We start from the raw sequence: 24,607 nt of genomic DNA, 5'->3' as shown, positions 1-24,607 counted from the left end.
GTTGCCGTCTTTCTGGTGCTCAGAGTACTGTATAATGTAAGACTCAATAAATGGCAGCTGTTATCATGTATTCATTATTAGGGTCTCAGCTGGTATAGGGAAAGAGATTTCAACTTGAAGTGAGGACATCTGGATTTTCTGCCATAAAGCTATGGAACTTGGAAAAATCAACTAACTTCTTTGTGTACTTTCTCCACTGAAAACTAACTAGAATTTCCTTAACAGCCATCCAGTTCTGGGAACAAAGTGAGTTAGTGAAAGCACAAGTTTCAGACATCTGGAGAAATGTTCCTCAGTTCAAGTTGCTCTACAGATTTAGTTTTTTCAAAGCTATTTTTTTTTTTAGATTTTTTTTTTATTTATTTGCGAGAGAGAGAATGAGAGACAGAGAGCATGAGAGGGAGAAGGGTCAGAGGGAGAAGCAGACTCCCTGCTGAGCAGGGAGCCTGATGTGGGACTCGATCCCGGGACTCCAGGATCATGACCTGAGCCGAAGGCAGTCGCTTAACCAACTGAGCCACCCAGGCGCCCATCAAAGCTATTTTTACTAGTATTTTTACCTATAGACAAACAGGGGAAGGGTAGTTTTGAAAATTATATTATTGCTTAATTAATTTCTAATTCTCAGATTGGAAGCAATAGACTTCATATCTGCATTTCTAATCCAGTGCCAATTGACTCATTTCATCAATCACTTAGTCACTAATGCAGTTTTTAGAGTGTTGACAATACCTTTTTTGGCCATCAGATCAATCTTGAGTGATGAGACTTCTAACTCTCTGTTGGATTAGAAGGGGAGACCAATCTTTGTTGTCAGCTCCCTGGCCAGAACTGGGAATGTCACTGGCTGGTGATAGATTTTGGCTTATTTTTGGATGTTTTGCATATATGCTTACCTAATATTTGTTAGAAATCATTACCAAGCATTCTTTGTCCCTCACTTTCCAGTGCTGTTTCTTCCCTCAATTTGTTATCCTTTTTCCTGCTAACTCTGTGACCTAAGGAAAATTATTTTATGTTGGTGAGCCTCACCCTCAGTATAATTATCTGTAAGATAGAGTTTTCATGGTGTTGGTCGGAAGATCATATCAGGTAAAGCATGTGAAGTACTTACAAGTTAATGCATGTTAAATGCAAACATAATGCCTGGCACATACTAAGTACTAAATAGCTGTTATTACTATTATTAGTAGTAGTATATCAGTTAATAGTAGTATTACTAATCAGCTAATAATAGTAGTGCTACTTCCTGATATTGGAGAATATTAAGTATATTCCTAAAGTAGAAAAAAAAAGGCCAAACGAATAAGCTTAAAAGAAAGGTTTTAAGACTATTGGTCATATACCTAGATTCTATATACTGGGGACTGTTTAATAACTTGTATACATCCAAATTATAGGAAACTATCTGTGGTGGTGATTCAAAAGATACCACAGGATAACTGGACATTCACAAACAAAAGAATGAAGTTGGACCCCTACCTCACACCATGTACAAAAATTAATTCACAATGGGTTAAAGACCTAAACGGAAGAATTAACAGTATAAAACTCTTAGACAAAAACATAGGCATAAATCTTCATGACCTTGGGTTAGGCAATGGTTTCTTAGCTATGATACCAAAAGTATAGCAACATAAGAAAAAATAAGCATTTTGGACATCACAAAAATTTAAAACTCCCATGCTTCAAATAACATCATCAAGAAAATAAAAACACAACTCACAGAATGGAAAAATTTTCTTGCAAATCATATATCTGCTGAGGGACTAATTTCCAAAATATGTAAAGAACTCCTACAGCTCAATAGCAAAAGGACAAATAGCCCAATTAGAAAGGGGCAAAGGATCCAAAGAGCATTTACTTAAGGAAGGTATACAAAAGCCCATGACAAGACTCTCAGCACCATTAGCCATCAGGGAAATGCAAGTCAAAACCACAATGAGAAACCTCCTCAGATGCACTAGGATGGCTGTAATCAAAAAGATAACAAGGATTGGTGAGGATCTGCAGAAACTGGAACTCTCATACACTGTTAGTAGGAAGTAAAATGGTGCAGCTGCTTTGGAAAACAGACTTTTCTTAAAATGTTTAGCATAAAGATGACTCAGCAATTCTACTCTTAGGTATCTATCCATGTGGAAATGAAAGCATATGTGCACACAAAACCTTGTACACAAATGTTCGCAGCAACATTGTTCATAACAGCCCCAAAGTGGAAATAACCCAAATGTCCATTTTATGATGAATGGATAAATAAAATGTGGTATATTCACACAATGGGATATTATTGAGCAATAAAAAGAAATAAGGTACTGATAACATGTTACATGGTAGACGAATCTTGAAAACTATGCTAAATGAAGAAGCCCATTGCAAAAGACCACATATTGTGTGATTCCATTTATACGAAATCTCTAGAATAAACAAATGCATAGAGACAGAAAAGTAGCTTAGTAGTTGCTCAGGGGTGGGGGGCTGGGAGGAAATGAGTAGTAACTGCTAATGGGTAGGAGGTTTCTTTATGGGGTGATGAAATGTTCTAACATTGATAGTGGGGATGGTTGCACAACTTTGTGAATATATATCAAACCATTGAATTGTATCCTTTAAATGGGTTAATTGAATGGTGTGTGAATTATATCTGAGGAAAAAATCTATTATAAAGACAAACAGAAAAGAGATGCCACAGAGCTTATTTGCTGTGGAACAAACTTGAAGTATCCCAGAATAAGTGCTTCCCTGGTCGCTACCATGTAAGTTCTGTGAGGACTTTGTTTCATTCCCTGTTAGAAATCCCGTGTCTGGAAATAGAGTCACCCAATAAAATATTTGTTGAAGTTTGTGACTGTGCTGGTGGTCGCTAGTACTATTCCACATTCCCTAATTCTCTGGAAGAACGAGTAGGACTCAGAAGTTGTTATACTCATGAGTATGGTTCACTACAGTGACAGGATACAAAGTAAATGAGCACAGGGAGAAGGTGCATGGTGTAAAGTATGGAGGAAATCAGGCACAAACTTCTGAGAGCCACACAGGTTGTGCTTAATTTCTCCAGCAATGAGCTGCATGACATCAGGTACCAAGGAGGCTCATTAGAGGCTCTGCATAAAGTTTGTACTGGGGCTGATCTGCCTAACACCTCCCCAAATTCTAGACTCTTAGGAGATAAATGGCCATTCAGCATAAACCACATTATTTGTATAAACAAGGCACGAAGGCTATTCCCATCATTTAGGAGAGTTTTATATTGGTGCAGGGAACTATCTACCAGCCCAAATTCCCAGATGCCAGCCAAAGGCCAACTTTACAAGCAAGCCTTTCTAAGGATAGGCTGCTCTGTTAATTCTATCCTGCACAGTGAACAGAAGGAAGCCAGGTTCTAAATTTCCATGTGATCTGTAGCAAGCCTGTATGTGCAAAAAGTACCAGGCAGAGGACTCATTGTGCCCTCAGAAGGGTGTTGCCTTGTGTGCAACTGCCAACTCCATGCATGGTCATCTCTAATGAGAAGAACAGTCTAGAGGTTGGCCTGTATGTATTTTCAACTCATTTTTCTTCCTGGGTGCCCAAAACAGGTGAATCAAAGCCTGAGAGTAATGGTTCTTAAGCAGGATGATTTTGTCCCCCAGAAGATGTTGGTCATGTCTAGAGACTTTTCAGTTATTACAGCTGGGGTGGGCGTGCTCTAGCATCTGTGCAGTAGAAGCTAGAGATGCTGCTAAGCATCTTACAATGCACAGAACAGCCCTTCACAACAAAGAATTACCTGGGCCAAAATGTCAACAGTGCCAAAGCTGAAAGCCCTGACTTAGAGAAGATTTATAGTGGACAGCAGAGCCTAAGATAGTTATCCATAAATTTATAGGATGGAGTAAGGCAAGGAAAGTAATCAGGCTTACCGCCTTTTCTACCCACCCCAACCCACTTTCCCTTTTCTTATTTCTTGAGATCAATGCCCTGAAAATTATGAATTCTTTTTCTATTCTGCATCTACTGGTAAAGGACTCTGGATGGGGGGAAAGAAGGCACTTCCTTCTCTCAGTATGGTGGCTTTGATTTTAGGGTTTCAGATCTGTTGCCGTAGATGCGTCGCCCAGTCACTGACTCTGAAAGAATGTGTGAGGATAGAAATGCCAGCCTTCATGTTTTCATGTTGAATTCCTAAAAGCTGAGAGTCATTCCTCACCATGTCACCTACGAGCCCTTCCTATTTACCTCTGCTGTTTATAGCCTCATTTCCTTCCTTGTCTTTTCATAATATCTTTCCAAGTGGAAGCTAATGTGAATTTTGGTGCTTTCCAACTCCTCACTGGTATGTCTAACACCATGAGATTGAATTAATTTGAACTATTAAGCATGAAGTACATATTACCATGGAGCTCATTCCAGATGTATTATTGTTAGCTTAATTGTTATGGCTAATCATTGATTGTGGTTTTTCTGGGTTCTGAAATAATAATAATAATAATAATAATAATAACAATAATAATACTCTTTATTATAGTGCCTTTCATTTGAGGATCTTAAAAAGCCTACATCCTGGAACCACTTATTGTAAAATTGTCATTATCTGTGTATTCTCATTTGGCAAAGTTTGAGGAGGACTATGCCAGTGTATGGTTTAAAAAGCCAAGAAGAATTTATATTCATGAATCATGCTTTTTTTTTTTTTTCCAATTTACCAGCATGGAGAAATAGGAGGGGGAATTTACCCCACTGGGCTATTATTTCCAGAGAGCAATCCTGTGCCTTTTATAACAATTTCATGGCCTTTATGTTCACTTAGTATCACCTCTGACTTGGTAGGTTTTAATTTTAAATGGTTCTCAGATTGTTTGAGGGTTGCATTCTGCTTTGTCTGGCCATTTAGGTGTGCATATGTGTGTGTGATTGTGTGTGTGTGTGTGTGTGTGTGTGTTTTAAGGCCTTAAAAGAGATAAAGGTTCTTTGGGTCACTTACATCACATTTTGAAAAGTTCAAAATGAGTGAGAAACAGTACAATCTGTCGTACTTAAGTGTATATTTACATACACAGAATATCAGTCATTGGGAAGAGGAGGACAGTGAAAGTACAGTTTGGTCTCTTGATGATCCAAATACTTAAACAGTGAAGGAGACAGGGTAAGTTCAAGTGGTTCCCAGCCTACCTATTTTAGTTTGGATGAACAGTCTGGAGATCTAACCTTTTTTATCAGTTGAAATTAATTGCTCCCATAAAACAATTGCTTCGACATAACAATTATGGCAGGTTTCTAATGGAATCCTGATGAGTTTTGTTAAATCAACACTTAACCCGAAGGACTGGAATCATCTTCGTGTGCTACCACACCTCCTCCCAGCAGTAGTTCAAGCAACTCGGTTTTCCCCAGAAGGGTTTCAGTTTGGCTTCGGTGATACGTGGAGAGTTTCCACCATCTGGCTGCTGTCAAGGGGCCCAAGAAAAGTGAATTGCTGGACTGCCGCTACATGGATTCTTATTGTTGTCCCTTTCCATGGGAGAAGGGAGGCCATGGACTCATGCCATGAATAATGAGGACTCTTCTTGTTACTCAGCATGCATTCCTCTGAAGGCTGGGAGGCCACAGTGGGAAAAAGGGTAAAAGGTTCTCTCCCGTGGCGACACATTGGAATCCCCTTTGGAGCTTTAAACCCCTCAGGTGCCTGGGTCCCACCCTCTGAGATTCTGATTTAATTGGTTTGGGAAAGAACTTGGCCATTGAAAGGTTTAATAGTTTCCCAGGTGATTCTAGTTGTTAGACACATTGTGCTCTGCTTGGTATCTAGTTTTTAGCAGAACTACTATTCAAAATACATAACAACCGGTACAGTCCTATGTTCTTGCTCTCTACCAGGCATTGTGCTGAATGCTTTACAGGTATCAGTCTGTTTGATTGTCACAATAACCACATCGGTGAAGATTCATGAATTCATATATTCACTTATTCGACAAATACTTAACACTGCCATGGGCCAGGCAGTGTGTTGGTTGTTGGGGAGGAGGGTCAGGGGATATTTTCAGGGTCGATGACATTTGAAATGACATTGGAAGACTGAGGAGGAGTTAGCTGGGCACAAGAGGAGGAAAGCACTGAGGCAGGGAGGATGGCTTTTGCAAATGTGTTGAGAAGGAGGATGGTCAGTTCAAGGAATGAAAGAAAACCAGTACTCCTGGAGCAAAGGAAGCCAACAGGAGTGCAATGCAAGATAAGACATAGAGATGGACAGATCCTCCTTGGCAGAGGTTGTAGGTTTGAAAGGCTTTTGGCCTTTATTTTGAAGCCAAATGGAAGCTCTGATCATTTGTTTTTCCTAGAAGCTTTCTGGCCACAGTAGGGAAAACAGATAAGAGGAAAGCAAGAGTGGGTGCATTGTCATGAGCTGGGTGGCCATTGCTCTAGACCGGGACAGAATGAGAATGATTTTGGACTAAGGCGGTGAAGGGAGGGAGGTGAGCATACTCGAATGACACTTAGATGGTGAAATTCTTAGGGTTTGAAGATGGATTCCAAGGGCAGGAGAGGAAAATGACTGCCATTTCCAATGTTACTATTACTTACTATTATTACTTCAAATCTTCACATGAGCCCATGAGAACTAGAGTAGTGCTTCTCGGGCTTTAATGTGTGTGGGAATCACCTGAGGATCTTATTAAAATGCAGACTCTGATGCAGTAGGTTTGCAATGGGACCTGCGATTGTGCTTCCTGGGCTCTAAATGCTGCTGCCCAGGGTGGTCCATAAACCACACTTTGAGAATCAAGGGCTTAGAGGAGTGGTGTAACTTACTCAGTTAGAGGTGGAGTGGAGCCTGTGCTTTTAACCATGTCTGTCTGCCTCCAAAGCCCAGGATCTTACTCACAAACTCTATGGCTTCTGAAAGATGGATGTGTTGGTGTAAAAAGTCAGTTGGAGACAACCTGGGAAGGTTGTATAGCAGACTAAGACGTGGATTTTTATCTGGAGGCAATCAGCAGCCATTGAAAATGTGTAAGCAGAGAAGGGTCCAATCAGAAAGCTTATATTACAGTTTGTGGATGTATTTCCTTGAGTATTTTGTTGGTTCTTTTTGGTAGAGATTAGATCTCTTAGGTCAAACTGAAGTGCAGTTAGAAAAAAAACCAAACAACTAGGGGTCTGAACTTTGTAAGTAATAGGGATGGTTTATTAGATCATCTACTCTGTAATGAGGGTAATAATTGGCTCTTATTTAGTGTTTCCTGCCCAATCATCCCAAGGCACTTCACTAATAAGTGGCATCTTTCTTCCAGAGCTGAAGAAGCCGATGGAGAGAGGCTGAGGGACCTGGTGTAGCGGGGCTGTCTGCTGGGCATGGTCACTATTTCTGTGACATCTAGAGTTTCCTACCACAGTTTAGGTGCATACCTGAACATTCGTTTGCCTTAACTGCTTGATCTGTCTGTATCAGTACCTCCTGAGTGTGTCCCAGACACTACTAGCTTAGTTAGAAGCTAAATGAAAAGAAAAGAAAAAAAAAAAGAAAGAAATGTCAAACCTCTGGAAAATGCTGTGTGCATTATCTCCTTCTTGGAAAGGTATAATTCACATCCACACAGAAGGGCTCTGAGAAGTCCCACAGTAAAAGAAGTGTTTAACTTGTATAACTCAGTGGTTTTCCAAACTAATTTAACCTGAGACTTGCCCTCAATTCTTTCCTCCCTCCTAATTCTTGACATTCCATTAAACAGTTGTTCTTTCTGGTGGAGTTTATGAGATGCTTGTCTGTACTCACAGATAACTATGGTCTTTGACACATCGATATCACTTACCTGGGCCTGTGTACTTTTCTTGAGTGGCTGGAGGATTTGGTGTTTTGGCAGCTAGGACAGCAGAGTAACCTAGTTTTTATTTGCTTTTACTTAAGCCCAGTGCCCTTACAACGGTTAAAATTACTTCAGGAGTTTGTCAGAAGGAAAAATCACTGACTTATCTGCATGCTTCCCCGCTATCTGGAAGAGGTGAGTTGTGCTTTTGTTTCTTTTCTTTGTTTCTGTGTGTTTGGTTCTATTTTGGCAGCCATAGCATAGACTCTCCCTTCTCACTCTGTTTCATGTAAAAGATCCCAGAAATAGGATCATTGCCAGCTATGCCATTGACATTGAGTCATTTTTTTAATGTAAATTACATAACATGGAACTTGAATGGTTTTTAAAAATCTGAGTTAATTTGGTAATTTGAAAGTAAATTAAGTTTGTCTTTTGCCTGAAGGATCTGAGGGTCTTGAACAGGATGAAAAACAAAAACCGTTTTAAAAAAAATAGACTATGTATAATTAGCATTCATATGAAACCAGAAAATTCTGGCTAAATAAATTTCAAGATGTTGGTGGAATAACATGCACGGTGAGATCTAATACCCTACTAAGAATGAAAACAAATGTAATAATAGCGGAGGATAGAAAGTTGTATTTAAAAAAAATTATTGGGTATTTTAGAAGATGAATTTGTAGGTACTGAATAGCCTGTCTAAACGATAGCAGAGTTTCCTCAGCCAGTGTGTCTGTCGTCTTCAACTTTCACAGGATTGGTTTCTTATAAACGGCGTTAGCAACCTTAGTCTAGAAAATGTCTTCGCATTTTGATAGGCATCAGAACTGGGTATGAAGTTCCTTGAAAATACATCTACCTAAGAGATTCTGATTAGGCAGGTCTAACATGGCATACAGAAATCTGTATTTTCAACCCCAAGACATTTAATTCTGAGGCACAATAAAGTTAGAACTGCTCTAGAATACTCTTTCAAGTTCTGTTATATGCAAGCCCCATGCAGACAATCAGTTAAAAATGCAGTTCCAAGCCACAACCTCCAACAACTGTATACCTTTGTGAAAGATGTGCAGAACTTAACCTACACTGTTATTCCAGTGGCCCTGCCTCATCCTCACATATGCCCCTCTAGCGAGCCCGTGGTGGGTTTCAGGAATGAGTATTTTTAACAAGCACTCTACATGATTCTATACTAAGGACAGAGTAGTGAACATAGCAGGAAAATGCAGATCTACCACCTGACACTCATGAATTAGTTAACATTCCCAGGGGATGAGCTGTAAGTGGTGCTGAGAACTTTCCTCTTTGTCTCCAACTAATTGTCTTTTGTCAGACCCAGATTTTGAGTCTAGAATAGCAATTCTCCAACTATGCTTCGTGGATGCCTATGGGGTCCTGAGACTTCATCGGGGTGTCTGCAAAGTAATAACTATATTATCGTAAAATTAAGTGGTTATTTGTCTTTCTGTGTTGACATTTGTACTCATAGTACAAAAGCAATGGCAGATAAAACTGCATGAATCTAGCACTGCAGCACTGTACCATTGGTCTTTTATTCTTTACCATCAAAACTTACGGTTAAAAAAGTTCATTTAAGAATAAACTTGATGAGGGCGCCTGGGTGGCTCAGTTGGTTAAGCGACTGCCTTCGGCTCAGGTCATGATCCTGGAGTCCAGGGATCGAGTCCCGCATCGGGCTCCCTGCTCGGCAGGGGGTCTGCTTCTCCCTCTGACCCTCCCCCCTCTCATGCTCTATCTCATTCTCTCTCTCAAATAAATAAAATAAAAAATCTTTAAAAAAAAAAGAATAAACTTGATGAAACAGTAAAAATTATTAATTTACTTAAGTTTCGACTCTCAAGTGCACCTTTTTTTTAATGAGCGAAATAGGAAGTATGAATAAAGAAGTGCCATTGCTTGCTGAAGTGTCACAGTTGTTTGAGAAAAAGCACTTGTGTCATTGCTTCACTAAGTGGAACCAACTGCTTTTATATGGAACACCATTTTTTACTTGAAAGAACAATTGACAGGTGAAATATAGGTATTCAGACCTCAATATTTGACAGGCATTTTCTCAAAAATGCAGATACTGAGCCTGTCACTTTAAGTAAACCACTGGACAGTATTTGTTGCCAATGATAAAACTCACAATTTCAAGCAAAAATTAGAATTTTGGAAAACTTGTATCTGCCACCACGAGCTTGACAGCTTTCCAATACTTAAAAGACTTTTCTGATGAGATCAATGGTGATATTAACAAATACGATTCTTCTTTATATCATATAACGAATGCTGACACATCAGCATTTGGAAGATCTGCATAATTCAGTGAGCCAATATTTTCCACCAGAGCAATGCATGCTTCTAGGAAATTTTGCATGGGGAAAGGGTCCATTTCAAGTACAACACAGACCATAGATTTTTCACATAATAGAACACTAAAAGTTTATTGATACAGTTTTAGATTCCACTTCACAACTATTAAAGAAACAACCATTTATCAAGTTTTTAAAAATGTTTAGCAGCACCAAAGGCAATTGTACTTTCTCAGTCAGACCAGAAATGGAAATGGCTTTCCCCCACAAAGTTTAACAAGATTAACAGCCCAACCTCAAATTGTATATAAATTTTTTGAATGAAAATCCTGACATTATTTGATTAATCCTTTTTAACCTCTCAGATTTTTTTTCACCAGTACTCACAATAGACATTCATTACATTGTGTAAACCACAAGCTTAAAGCAGGTAATGGAAAAGAAAAATAATTAACTTGTGTGTTTTGCAAATAAAGTTGGAAAATAAATAGTGGTGGAAGCTACACGATGTTTGGAAAAACACTGTGAACATATTTTCCAAGACGTACTTTCAATTATTTGCTGTTAGGCATTCTGTTATAAATATTTCAAACATCTTTATTTCCTGTGACATCAATTAGCATCTATATTTATATTGTCCTCCTTTAAGGAGATTTAATCTACTAAATCAAGAAATGATTTGGCCACTCCCAACTCTATTCCAATCCATAACTACAAGAGACCCACAAGATAAGCTTAGAATTTCCTTTCTATTACTTTATTTTCAGACATTTTAAATATTAATTGTCCCAAAACTGCTCCCCAAATCGTTTATCAAACAAGGTTAAGTTGATTAAACCTGCTGCAGTAAGGGAGAACACCTTTACTCAGTAATGTCTAGGAAGCTCACGTCAGGAGAAGATGTTTCTAAGATTTTTGGATCTGAGCTCACTTGGTTTAAGGCAGATCTTTCAGTGTGGTGCTCTGACTGGGATTTGGCTGAATTCATGATACAATATTTTGGGGTTGGTGGACACAGTGAAGTGAGGGTCTTGAAATGAGCCTTGATACCTAAACAGTTGTTTGTTCTGTAAGCTATTTGAGCAAGTGGGCTGTCTAGTGTCCTATGCATGCGCTGTTTACCCAGATGAGGAAAGTATTTGCTTTGATAAATTGTTTTTCAGGAATTTCCTGAAGAACACAGTGAACTTATTTATTGGTTCCATCCTTTTCTTCCTGGGCAATAATTTTTTGGAACACATATTAAAGTCATGTTGGCTTGGGAGGCTTCAGTTGTCATAAATACAATGGGCAAATTCCTAGAGATTTTTTGGAAGGAATGGTGGGGAGTGGTGGCAAACTTCTCTTAGTTCTTAGAAACCTAGAAATACAAAGCAAAATTGTAATTGCTTACTCTTGGCCCAACTTCATTTGTCATATTTCTCATTTCATACCCCAAACTTGACAGATATTACAAGGTTCAGAATGCCAAAAGCTACCCAAACACATGAAAATAACTCAGGATATCCCATCTTCCCTGGAATGCCATTGTCTCCCCTATTTTTAGCAAAACTCTACCAACCCTTCAATCATTTACTCTCAGCCCCTAAAATCCAGATTTTGATTACCTTCTCCTCAGTAGCTCTATAATGCCCTTGCCTCTCTGTCACTGAATCTTTATACTTCATTATCATTGTTGCTATCTCTTTCTAAGTAGCTTTTGAACTCCTCAAGGCAGAATTGTGTTCTTTTTATCATTAAACCCCTAGAATCTAACACAATTGTAAATTCTCAATAAATGCTTATTCAGTACATGAATGAATGAAGTCCACAGATAGATGAATGGGTAGATGAGTGGATGGATGGACACATGGTTGGATGGACTTATGTAGAATTTATGTAGAATATTTTTTTAAGTTTTGTCTTGGAGAAGTGGAGGAAGGATGTGATTTCTGGAATTCTATGGCTGATTGTACATGTAGATCCTTTTCTTAACCTCCTTTTCAATCAACAAATATTTATTAACTACATTTTATAGGCCAAGGATTGTGCTAGCTGCTAGGTTTAAAAAGGCAGGCAAGGTCAGTGGATATCTGCCATATTGGAGAAAACACTTTCTCACTGTAGCCATTTGCCCAACATAATTACTACCAGAACTGTCCACACTATCACAACCACCACTACCACAAACACCGCTGTTACAACCACCATCATCATTATCACAACGACAAAGTCTCCACCACCATAACTACAGTTAGCATCGACACCAGTAGTCAGGGAGCTGAGGATAATCTCTTAAGATTTCTGTGACCCAGGAAATATTGCCTAAAGCAGGGTTTCTTAAACTTCAGCATGCACACAAATCTGATGCATTAGTCTGTGTTAAGGCCTGAGATTCTTCATTTTCAGCCAACAGTGATATGATGCTGATGTTACTGATCCAGGAGGCACACTTAAAGCAGGAAGGATTGAGAATGTAGTCCAGAGCCTCAGAGCTCTCCATTTCAGGAGATACCATGCTAAAGCTGACTAAAACCTTCAAGAGATTATAATCATGAATAGGGACAGAATGGGGGAGGGAGGTACTTGGGAATTTGAAATGAAATTCAGGCTCCTGAGAAAGAGAATGAGATTTCTCTTATTGTAAAGCTCTATTGCCCAACATCTAGTATGAGATCATCAGGCCATGTAACATGACCTATTCACAGTTTCCAGGAATTAGGACATGGACATCTTGGGGAGGAGCATTATTCAGCCTACCATAATTTACCCTGTGGTCTCCAAGATTCCCATATCCCTCAAGTGTCAACCCATTACACAATTAATCTAATGACACTATTATTGGGATAAAATGTCCTTCATTTTATAATGATTTATTTATTTATGTGAAAGAGAGAAAGAAAGAAAGAGAGAGAACAAGATTGGGAGGGTCAGAGGGAGAGAGAATCTCAAGCAGACTCTGTGCTGAGCATAGGGCCTGATGCAGGGCTTGGTCTCATGACTCTGAGATCATGACCTGAGCTGAAACTAAGAGTCAGATGCTTAACCGACTGAGCCACCCAGGTGCCCCCAATACTTCCTTCATTTTAATTGACATTTAGTTTTAGGTAATTACTTTTCTCTCTAGCAAACAAACATCAGACTGTTGACTGATGGAAGATCAGATAGGATGGAAGAGGAGAATAAATTTTTATTTTGGATTTTGAATTTAGGCTTTTCCAAAGATCATGGACTAGAACCATCTCCAGTTTTCTCCACAATGTTGAGATATTTTATTAGAGATGTTTCCCTCTTAAATCTAAGATTATGTGACATCCTGGCAGGTCCTGAGCTTGGGAATTCTTACAGAGGGATCGATATGTGTCCTTTTAAACCTGTAGGAGCCATATCAGTTAAAAAACCTGGAATCACCAAACCATCCATCTGAGTGAACCTTTCAAATTCAAAGAAAAGACACTGTTCATCCAATGTTTAGTTGATTATAATTCCAGCTACTATTAACTTTAGGTTACACTTCGTGTTTTAACAGCTTATTTTATGCGTTGCTTGTATTTCCTTCTCCTTTTAAAAATCTACCTTTGTCCTCCAATTCCACTAATATTGTCTTTTAGTTCTAATGCTCCATGGCTTTGTTCTCTTATTCATTTACGGGGTTGTCATATGAATTTTTGTTACTAAAAAAGCCTACAAGTATACTTGGATCTGAGCTAATGGCTTTTCTAGTTTAGCTATATAGAAAAATATTAGCAAAGGCAAAAATAATGTTGAATAGAATAACTTTTCCTTAAAAAAAATATTGGCAGACAGGAAGGTGTTTTTTTTCCCCCACATGCTTAATGTTTCTTTCAGGTTTATTGAGAGAATTGACATACATGACTGTGTATGTTTAAGGCATACTGCATGATGATTTGATTTACATATATTGTGAAATGATTACCACAACAGGTTCAGCTAGCATGCATTTTCTCTTTGTGATAAGAATTCTTAGGATTTACTTTCTTAACAACCTTCCTATGGATCATACAGCAGTGTTATAGTCATCACATTGTACATTATATCCCTAGTATTTATTTACCTTATAACTGGTAGTTTGTACCCTTTTGACTATTTTCCTCCAATTCCCCCCTCTCGCATCCCCTGCCTCTGTTAACCACAAGTTTGATCTCTTTTTTTATGAGATTTTTTTTTTTTTAGATTCCACATATAAGTGAGATCATACAGTATTTGTCCTTCTCTGTCTGATGTATTTCGCTTAGCATAATACCTTCAGAGTCCATCTAGTTGTCACAAATAATACAATTTCCTCATTTGTTATGGTCGAATAATATTCCATTGTGTGTGTGTGTGTGTGTATCTCACAACTTCCTTATCTATTCATCCACTGGTGGACACCTAGGTTGTTTCCATGTCTTGGCTGTTCTAAATAATGCTGCTGTGAACATGAGGGTACAGATATCTTTTTGAGTTAGTGCTTTTGATGCCTTTGGATATATTCCCAGAAGTATAATTCCCGGACTATATGATAGTTCTTTTTTTAATTTTTTGAGGATCCTCTATACTTTGTTCTGTAGTAACTGTACCAATTTACAATCCCACCAGCACTGCACAAGGGTTCCCTTTTCTCCACATCCACAGCAGCATTATCTTTTGTCTTTTTTTTAAAGATTTTTTTTTATTTATTTGACAGAGAGAGACACAGCGAGAGAGGGAACACAAGCAGGGGGAGTGGGAGAGGGAGAAGCAGGCTTCCCGCGGAGCAGGGAGCCCGATGCGGGGCTCGATCCCAGGACCCCGGGATCACGACCCGAGCCGAAGGCAGACATTTAACGACTGAGCCACCCAGGCGCCCCTATCTTTTGTCTTTTTGATGATGGCCATTTTAACAGGTGTGAGGTGATATCTCACTGTAGTTTTAATTTGCATTTTCCCAATGACTAGTGATGTTGAGCATCTTTTCATGTACTTGTTGGCTTTTTGTATATCTTCTTTGGAGAAATGTCTCTTCAGGTTCTTTTTCTTTTGTTGTTTTCATTTGTTTGTTTTTGGGGTTTTTGGTTTTTTTTTTGATATTGGGTTCTATGAGTTCATTATATGTTTTGGATATTAATCCCTTATCAAATATATGGTTTACATATATTTTTTCCCATTCTGTAGGTTGTCTTTTCATTTTATTGATGGTTTCTTTTGCTGGACAGAAGCTTTTTAGTTTAATGTAAACGAAATGGGTCCAATTCTGTTCTTTTACATGTGAATATCCAATTATCCCAGTACCTTTCATTGAAGAGACTATCTCTTCTTCATTGAATATGGTTGGCTCTCCTGTCAAATATTAGTTGACTTTATATGCTTAGGTTTATTTCTGGGCTCTTGATTCTGTTTCATTGGTCTTTTTCTTTTTATGCCAGTACCATATTGTTTTGATGACTATAGCTTTATAGTATAGCTTGAAATCAGGAAATGTAATACCTCCTACTTTGTTCTTCTTTCTCAGGATTTTGGCTCTTTGGGGTCTTTTGTGGTTCCATATAAATTTTAGGAGTTTTTCTACTTCTGTAAAAAAGAAGAAAACAGCCATTGAAATCTTGATAGGGATTGCATTGAATCTATGGATGGCTTTTGGTAGTATTGACATTTTAACAATATTAATATTTTCAACCCATGAACGTGGGATACTTTTCCATTTATTTATGTCTTCTTTGATTCTTTCATTAATGTCTTATCATTTCTGGAATAGAGATCTTTCACCTCTTTAGTTAAATTTATTTCTAAGTATTTTATTGTTTTTGATGCTATTGTAAGTGAGATTGATTTATTTTTTCAGAAATTTTATTAGTATATAGAAATGCTACTAATTTTTGTATGTTAATTTTGTATCCTGCAACTTTACATAATTCATTGATTAGATCTAATAGCTTTTTGATTGAATATTCAGGATTTTTTTCTATATCAAATCATGTTATCCGCAAATAGAGACAATTTTACTTCTTCCTTTCCAATTCTGATACTTTTTTTCCTTGCCTGATTCTCTAGCTAGGACTTTTGAGATCCCTGTTGAATAAGAGTGATGAGAATGGGCAGACTTGTTTTGTTCCTGATCTGAGAAGAAAACGTTTCATTCTTTCACATTGAATATGATGTTATCTGTGGGCCTGTCATATATGGTCTTTATTATGTTGAGATATGTTCCTTTGGTGCTTAATTGTTAAGAGTTTTTATCATGAATGGATTTTGAATTTTGTTAAATGCTTTTTCTGCATCTATTGAGATAATCATATGTTCTTTTTTTTTTTTAATTCTATTAATGTGATGTATCACATTGACATATTAGTATATGTTGAACCATCCTTGCATCCCATGGATAAATCCCCCTTGATCATGGTGAATGATCCTTTTAATGTGCTACTGAATTCAGTTTTCTAGGATTTTATTAAGTATTTTTACATCTATATTCATGAGGGATAATGGCCTATAGTTATCTTTTCTAGTAATGTCCTTTTCTAGTTTTGGAATCAGGATAATTGCTGGCCACATAAAATGAATTTGAGAGTATTCTCTCCTCTTTGATTTTTTTGGAAAAGTTTGTATAGGATTAGTATTAATTCTTTAAATGTTTGGTAAAATTCACCAATGAAGCCATCTGGTCATGGGCTTTTCTATGTTGGGATATTTTTGATTATTGATTCAGTCTCCTTACTAGTAAGAAAGATGGTTGGGATTGGTTACTATATTCAGTAGTAGATGCGGCTGGGAGTTAGCTTCCTTGCCCTGACAAGGCAGCAGGCCATGTCCCAGGGCTTGTACATCTCATTGTTTGGAGGCCTCAGTCAGACCTGAGTGTCTATTGAATTCCCTGGTCAGGGGAGGCCACCAGTTTTGCTCTGCAGATGGGGGAAACCATGGACTGTGCTCTCTGTTCAAGTGCCATGGTAGATAGTGCTGTTGAGTGGGCTATACAGCTTCCTCTGGTTACATTCCCTGATTGGACAGGCTGAAGATTGTAGTGTAGGGCTATGAATTAGATTCCCTGCCCAGGCATAGTGGGAGAAGCAACTCTAAAACTATTAAAGTTCTTTGTTGTCTTAACTCAAACCAACCTATATCCCCAGTTTTCTGGCCAAACAGGACCACTGGCTTTGTATTACTATTGGCTCTGTCTACTCTTCTCTTGGATGGAGTACTACTGACCTGCACAGCTTTCATGTACTTTCACCAGCCCTTCTGGTCAGTGAGGCTGGAAGACACTCTCCACCGTGGGTGGGGTTATGTCTCATCTCCTTTGCCTGGGTGGATGGGTGGGTGGGGGAGCACTATAAACTACTTTCAGTTTCCCAAACAGGCTCTCCAGTTTGGAGGAGCTGGGAGCTACCCTCAGCCTTGTCTACATTTTAATCCCCCTGTCTGTGCACAGCATGGGAAACCTCCATGCCTGATAGAGACTTTATTCTGGAGGTGATCTCTGTTTGCCCACCTCTGGGCTCTAGCACTGCTAGACCACAGAGCTTCCAGGAGTTGTCACCAGCCCTCTGGTCAGAGGGGGCCAAAAGGCACTTTCAGAGGAGGGTGGAGCTGTGACTCAGCACCTTGCTTGGGCGTGTGCAAACTGGGCTCCAGGGCTGGCAAAACTTGTTTGAGGATCCAAACCAGGCAGATCTGTTCCCTACTGAGTTCCCTGGTCAGAAGGCACCCCAACTGGGTTATGCAGATGAGGAAGGGCGCTGGTTGGGATTACTGCTTGGACACTGCAGCCATGAACTCTGCCCAAAATCCTGTCCTGGTTGTTGCAAGCCCCTCCCCCTTCTTCTTCAAAGTCAGATTCCCAGTGGCTGGGCCCTGCAGATTCCCCTGCAATTCCCACAGGGTAAGATCAGAGTAAGGGCTTCCCGCAAAGTACCCACAATGCTGGGGAAGGCTGGTTGTCACCCCTGTATTCTCTTTTCCCTCTGGAGGAACTGGAGGCTCAGGGGAGACCTCTCTAACCTGGTGCTGGCCTGAGGGAGGGGCAGTATAATTAACAGGTAGCTCCTATTTTTACCCTTCTGATGCCCTCTGTCTTTGTCTTTGTGGTGCAGGGCATGCTTCTGCCTCACCTCTGTGTCCTAAGATTCTTTCAGTGGTATCTTATTCTTGAATAGATGCTAGTTGTTTTTCTTAGGAGGGGAAGCGAAGTTAGGAATAGCCTATTTTGCCATCTTGGTGAAGTCACTCCCCTTTGTCAAGTTTTGATGTAGTATCCAAGAAAAATACCCACAGTTCTTGAAAAGGTGATTAAAATACTCTTGAATTTTGACATACTTCAACCAAATAGTATATCACAATGATGATGGAGCAGAAGGCAAGATGAGGACAAAGCACAAGCTGACACCCAGCAAACTCTCTAACTCCCCTTCCGCCCCCACTCCTGGGTGGGACATGTGTGACATTTCTCCCATCTGTTTTAATGTTAATGCCTTACTACAGGGAAAAACAACCTTGACTTGGCAATGGCAAGGCCTCCAGTATCTTGTAGGTCCTCTTTAGCATATGAAAGTCCTTTTGAAAGCCTCCCTTTGGGTGCCTGGGTGGCTCAGTTGGTTAAGCGACTGCCTTCGGCTCAGGTCATGATCCTGGAGTCCCAGGATCGAGTCCCGCATAGGGCTCCCTGCTGAGCAGGGAGTCTGCTTCTCCCTCTGACCTTCCTCCTTCTCATTCTCTCTCTCTCAAATAAATAAATAAAATCTTTAAAAAATAAATAAATAAAAAAAAAAAAAGAAAACCTCCCTTTTCCTTACCTCCCCCAACTCCCCAAGTATATAATCAGCCACCCCTCACAACCCTGGGGCAGCAGTTCTTTCTGCCCACAGGTCCTGTCCCCGTGCTTTCATAAAACCACCATTTTGCACCAAAGACATCTCAAGAATTCTTTCTTGGTCATCAGCTCTGGACCTCACCCCACCAAATATCATCTGCATTCAAAAACTACATCATTTGGTGCTGGAATGTGGGGCTTCTGAGTCTTTATATCTGGACTCTGAGCTTCATTGAAAAGTTGGTGAGTACTTTCTCTCCTCTTCCTTTACTTTCATTCCGGGGGCTCTTCAAGGAGTACAGTCTTATTGGAACACTTTTATCCCAATTGCTCAGGCTGCAATCCTCTAGCCTGTGGCTACTCTACGGGGAGGAGAAAGCCTGCCTTTTGGCTGGAAGTTAGTACCCTGGCCAGAATGGTAATAATACCCAGAAACTTGATGCCCTCTCTTTATTCCCGTCCTTATACAAAGTTGTCTGTCTTGGGCACAGGACAGCCACCTAAGTCACCAGGATGGCTGCCAATCTTAAGACTCCGGTGTGAGTTTTCCTCCTGATTGATCTAATGTGATCCCCTTCACATCCCTGGTCTAGCTGCTTCTGGCTGTGAGACCTCCACTGGGAGCAGGCCGAAACCAGTACCCAATTGAACTAAAACCCAAATAGGGACTCTTTCCTAGGAAAGTTGGCTGTAAAGACTATTATGTTGGAATGTCACTTACACCATGAAGGATTTCTATCTTTACTATTTTCTGTCAATGTCCGCTACTAACTACTTAAGCTACAAAATTGGGTAATTTCCCCTTGTAATCTAGTGTTCTCCATGGGTTAAAAATGGTGGGTTCAAGGCAAGGTAAAATAAGGCATGGCTTTCTATGGCATGACCTTCAAGGCAAGGTAAAATAAGGCGTGACCTTCACTGCGTGACCTCTAGGCATGGTATTTTGGTCCATACACCAGGCACCCATCTGTAGCCTAGGATGTAATGGGGAAGTGGGGGGAGGGCAGGCCTTTAACAGCAGCGGTGATCATAGCGATTTTGTTTGGGGGACACCTCGGGTCCCTTTGACACCAGGAACCTCTGACATATCCTGCACATGGGATGCCAACTGGGAGTCTGGGGGGATTTTCTCTGGTAATGGACCTTCTCTAGCATGGGAGCTTCTTCTTAAGTCCCCAAGGATTCTCCCTTGGGATGCCTTTTCACCCACTGGAAACAATTCAGATTGCAAAATTTAGGAAAGGACAGAGCTCCTGTAACACTGCATTGCCTCAGTGGGATCTATCAGTTAGATCTCTTCAGCAGGAAACAGGGCAGATGGACCTAGGGTACCTTCATTGCTCATACCCAGGCCTTCATTGCAGAATGTGTTTGCCGGAACGTGTTGGCTAGTAAATTCCCTCCTGACATGTTGGATGATAATGATCTAAATAGACCTCCTCCGAGTCAGCCCAGGTTGCTGGAGGAAAAACAGGCCATCCCAGATGAAGGGGACTCTGACTCTTACTCCCTCTCTCACTTTTCCTCCTCCTAATAGATGTGGGGGCTTCTCCCTCACTCATTTCCCAGGGTAATGGCTGTAATTGAATCCAACTGTGGTTAGTCTACCTTGGGACAGGGACTTTAAAAAATACTCCCAAGTAGCTGCCAAAACTCCCTTTGTCCTGTCCCCGTGCTTTCATAAAACCACCATTTTGTACCAAAGACATCTCAAGAATTCTTTCTTGGTCGTCGGCTCCGGACCTCACCCCACCAAATCTCACCTACATTCAAAAACTACATCAACAACACAATGCAGAAGCAGTTATGAGAATCTACTGGTCTTCTATTTAGCCAAACATTAAAAAGATTTTCAGTACTCTGAAACAATGCCACTCTTTCCACTAGTTTCTTTTTTTGTTTGTTGTAGAAAATATATTACATATGTGTGCATGTAATACGTTTATTATGGTTATTTTAAAATGAACTAGTAGTGTTTTGAAATTTTTCTGTTTTAATTTTTAATACGGTAAATATCTATAGATAGAACCTACATACACAAAAGCTCTTTGGGACCTTTAACAATTTTTAAGAGTGTGGATGAGTCTTGAGACCAAAATGAGAACTGCCGGCTTAGAGAGACATTTACTGAAGATGTTCCACAGAATGCTCTCCCCTGCGAGACTTGACAGAAAGCCAACAGCCAAAAACAAAAGGCAACATAAAGCAAGAAGAATTTGGTAGTTAAATAAGTTTAGAAATGCTGCTTGCTACAGCCCCTTATGGAGATTCACAGTTTGTAACCACACATTAAATGTTCAACTTGAACTTCCTTCCGTTCTCACTCTTTCCTAAACTCATTTTATCATGGAAATATTTTTCTAAGGGCTATGCTTTGGGAAATACCGTTCCCTTGCCAACCGTGGGTGTTATCATTTTAAATATTTTCCAATACGAAAGGTTAAAAAGTGGTGTGTTATTATTTATTGGCTTCTGAAAGCTGGAGTTTTAATTTAAGGGTCAGTCCTCACTTCATTTAGAACAGCTTCCAGTCAGTAACTTCTCCCTTTACGTCATCAGGGAGGCCATGTCTGGCAGCGACAGAATGTTTCACCCTATTCTGACTTTTTTTTTAATCGGATTTGAAGATGTTTATTGCATTCTGGGTTTTATAAACCTGGGTTGCTTATTAGTCTTCAAAAGACAGGAAAATTAATGCTAACCAATGATGGTAAGAATGTGTTCAGAGAGAGGTCTTACACATTAATGAACTTGGGAAGAGGATCTTTGCTTGAGGACAGAAGGCAGTTAACTTAGCGGGCTGTACCTTTGCTTGAAATGAATGTCCTTTTGATGGGCCCTGATTTGTCCTTTTTGAGTTAATGGTTACTCAGTTATACATGTTATCTGATTTGGTTTCCTTGGAGAAATTACCCATTCTCAAGGCTCTGTAAATTAGCAGGGTCATTTTTATCACCATGTATTTTGCTCCTTGTAAATGATGATCCACTGGAATTTTAGTTGAGGAATTGGTTTGCTAATTGCAATTCTGTAGTTGTTAGGACAAAATTATACTTGAAGGCACACCTGCTAACAGCTGTATTTCCATTTCTAAGAATCTATCCTAAAGAATAAACAAGATGCAATTTAAAAATGTATTTATAAAGATGTTCTCTACAGCATTATTTATAGTAACTGAAATAGAGAACTAAAGTGTTGACACACGTGGAAACAATGGAAAACTATCGTCTAGTATAGTATATTTACATAATTCAATACTATACAAATATTAAAAAGTCTGGTTTTCAGACTATTTAGACATACAGAACAATGTTCCTCAAATAAAATCAGTGACTATCATAGGATAAAAATGTCATGATATATGTTGTCAGATTGTTTTCCATAAAAGATACTGCATTTTGCATTTTCACCATCATCTTTGGTCATGCTTCTTTCCCTACACTCTTGCCAGCTATGAGTGTTATTTTAAATAATATTTTCTAATTTGATAGGGTAAAAATGATATGTCATTCTTATATTAAGGAGACATTCAACAGGGAAGACAAAGAGCAGTAATTGACATTTCCAGAAGAGACTTGACTCTAATTGCGACTTTGCAGGCAGAACTTTGGGCTGCACTGACTATAAGATGGACTAACTTTGATTAGTGACACCTGACATCTCCCAGGTCTGGGAGAATGTTCTAGAGCCCAAAGAGGTGATTCGAGTCAAATTAAAAATAACCAAGAAAATTCCATTGTAGTTAAATTTAGCCATTTGTAGTTTGTCCTTGGATAGATGAAAATATATACTATATTAAGGTCATCTCCATCCATGTGTAAAAGCCCTCATATAAACATTTAAAGAGACTGAGGGGCAGGGAGAGATTATAAGCTTGGCAGTCTCCTGTGTGTCAGAAAATTTGCCGTTATAAAGTTATATTAGATCATAGATGTCTGTCAGGTGATTGAAATTGTCATCATAGTTTCCATTTTTTATATGCTTTCTTTAGGGCATGTATGCGTAAGGTTTGCAGAAAGCCTGTGGGCTTTTGGAGCCACTAAAAGGACTTGTTGCCTGTTGCCATTCTCTGCCACTCACCATGGATGTGCCAGTCATGCCTAGAGAAATTTTTTGTCTTAGTCCTACTGCAACTGGGTAGAATATTGAAGGAAATGTCAAAAACGTAGCCATGTAAAAAGAATCAGGAAGCAGTATTATTATTCCAAGAGTTTGCTTCCAGCTTGGGCTCCTGTCTGCATGGAGCATGCTGATGTCTAATTTCAGCAGTGCAATTAATTCTCGGACAAAATGAGAAAAGACGTTAACTGCTACATTTGTATAAACTTGGATGTTGTTTCACTAATTTATGTACTTATTTTCTTTGCGATTTCATCTGAAAGCATCTTTTGAGGGCTTTTTGTTGTTGTTGTTGATTTTTTTTTAATCTTTTGAAAGATGAAAATGGACAAAAACAGAATTCAGCAAAATGTAAATGAATCAGAGCAAATGGGATGCAAGCATACATCGTGCAGATCCGGAATGGAAATAGAGATGTTTGTTCTTCCTTTTTTTGAGGAGAATCATAAAACTTTCTGTGGTGCGTTAGACATTGTGTTTTACATTCTCTATTCTCGGACGTTTAAAAGGTGACTAAAAGCGGTTTTAAAATGTCATGGTGCATTCTGACAATAAAGTGTGTATTCTGACACAGAGATTGTCCTCCAATCCTCTAACCCTGATACAATCTTTCACCACTGCTGTAAATTTCTTCCTTTTAAAATGATGACTCCACTTTTAATGTTTTTTATGTTTGCGCTTTTCTATAATACCATCTTTTACTTGAATTATGATATCCTAGATCTAGATTTTAAAAAAATATTCTGGATTGAGTCATGGAAAATGGCTATTGTCTATTGAATGAAAGATATTAGGACTCTGGCCTCTGCATTGTTGACATGTATTTTTGAGAATGCTGTCACAGAAAATACGTACTAGTAATATATTTTCATTTAAAGGAAAGATTATTTTAAAACTTTATTGTATGATAGAAAGGTCACAATGTTAAGATAATCCACTAGGTCCTTGCTGTTATGGGAAAGTAGAGGGTGAGTAAAGGGTGGGTGTATAGGAAATGCATGAATAACTCCTTAATTGAGCTATGGAATATTTAGGCTCCTTTCAATAGTTATATAATAATGACTTTTAAGTTTTGTGTGTGTATGTGTGTATACTATTTACAGCTGCATGAATATGTTCTTCAAGGCTTGCACATATTTGCTGGAAACTATGAATTTTAAAATTGTTCTTCTCTCTAAGGGATCTAGTAATGGCATAAAACTATCATAGCCAAATGGCCCTTAGAGATGAATATTGAATTTTAAGCTTTAATTCAACAGGATTTCGTCTTTTAAGAAAATATGTTAAATCAGAATTAGTGTTTTTTTATTCCCATTCTGTTTCTCTTCCTTGTCTTATTTTTATGACTCTTTTCTGTAATTCTTGTGGCAACTGGCTTTCACTCTCTTAGCCTTGCAGGATGGCTGTAGAAGAAGGCAAAGGTCCTCATTCCCCTTTGGCCTCCATTTGCTTACCTGTAAAAGAGGTTTATTGATGATCTTTAATGTCACTTTCATGTTAAGACCACTATGTTTATGTCTCCTTCTTCTTTTATCCTGAATTCATTATAGATTTATGAGGATGACATTACAAATGTGACATGAAAGTAGTTTGAAAATTGTCATGCAGTATGGAAAGACCTG

The 24,607-nt window shown here is 39.0% G+C and overlaps 1 protein-coding gene across 4 annotated transcripts in view; it reads left to right on the top strand.

Annotated features, from left to right (window-relative positions):
* The window catches only part of FHIT (fragile histidine triad diadenosine triphosphatase), a 1,147,690-nt gene that overhangs the window by 419,974 nt on the left and 703,109 nt on the right, over window positions 1–24,607 (top strand). Inside the window, exon 1 of one of the 4 annotated variants that reach the window (XM_081820175.1) lies at window positions 6,000–7,979. The exons of the other annotated variants lie outside the window; for them this stretch is intronic. The gene's annotated coding sequence lies outside the window, so the exon portion shown is untranslated. Of the gene's footprint in view, window positions 1–5,999; window positions 7,980–24,607 lie in introns of those variants that run through there. 4 annotated transcript variants of the gene reach the window in all.

The sequence above is a fragment of the Leptonychotes weddellii genome, chromosome 1 (assembly GCF_054177405.1).
Source record: "Leptonychotes weddellii isolate Sample4059 chromosome 1, ASM5417740v2, whole genome shotgun sequence".
In the NCBI taxonomy this organism is placed as follows: domain Eukaryota; kingdom Metazoa; phylum Chordata; class Mammalia; order Carnivora; family Phocidae; genus Leptonychotes; species Leptonychotes weddellii.
The sequence above is the reverse complement of the archived record's forward strand: the minus strand, read 5'-3'. Positions and strand labels throughout refer to the sequence as shown.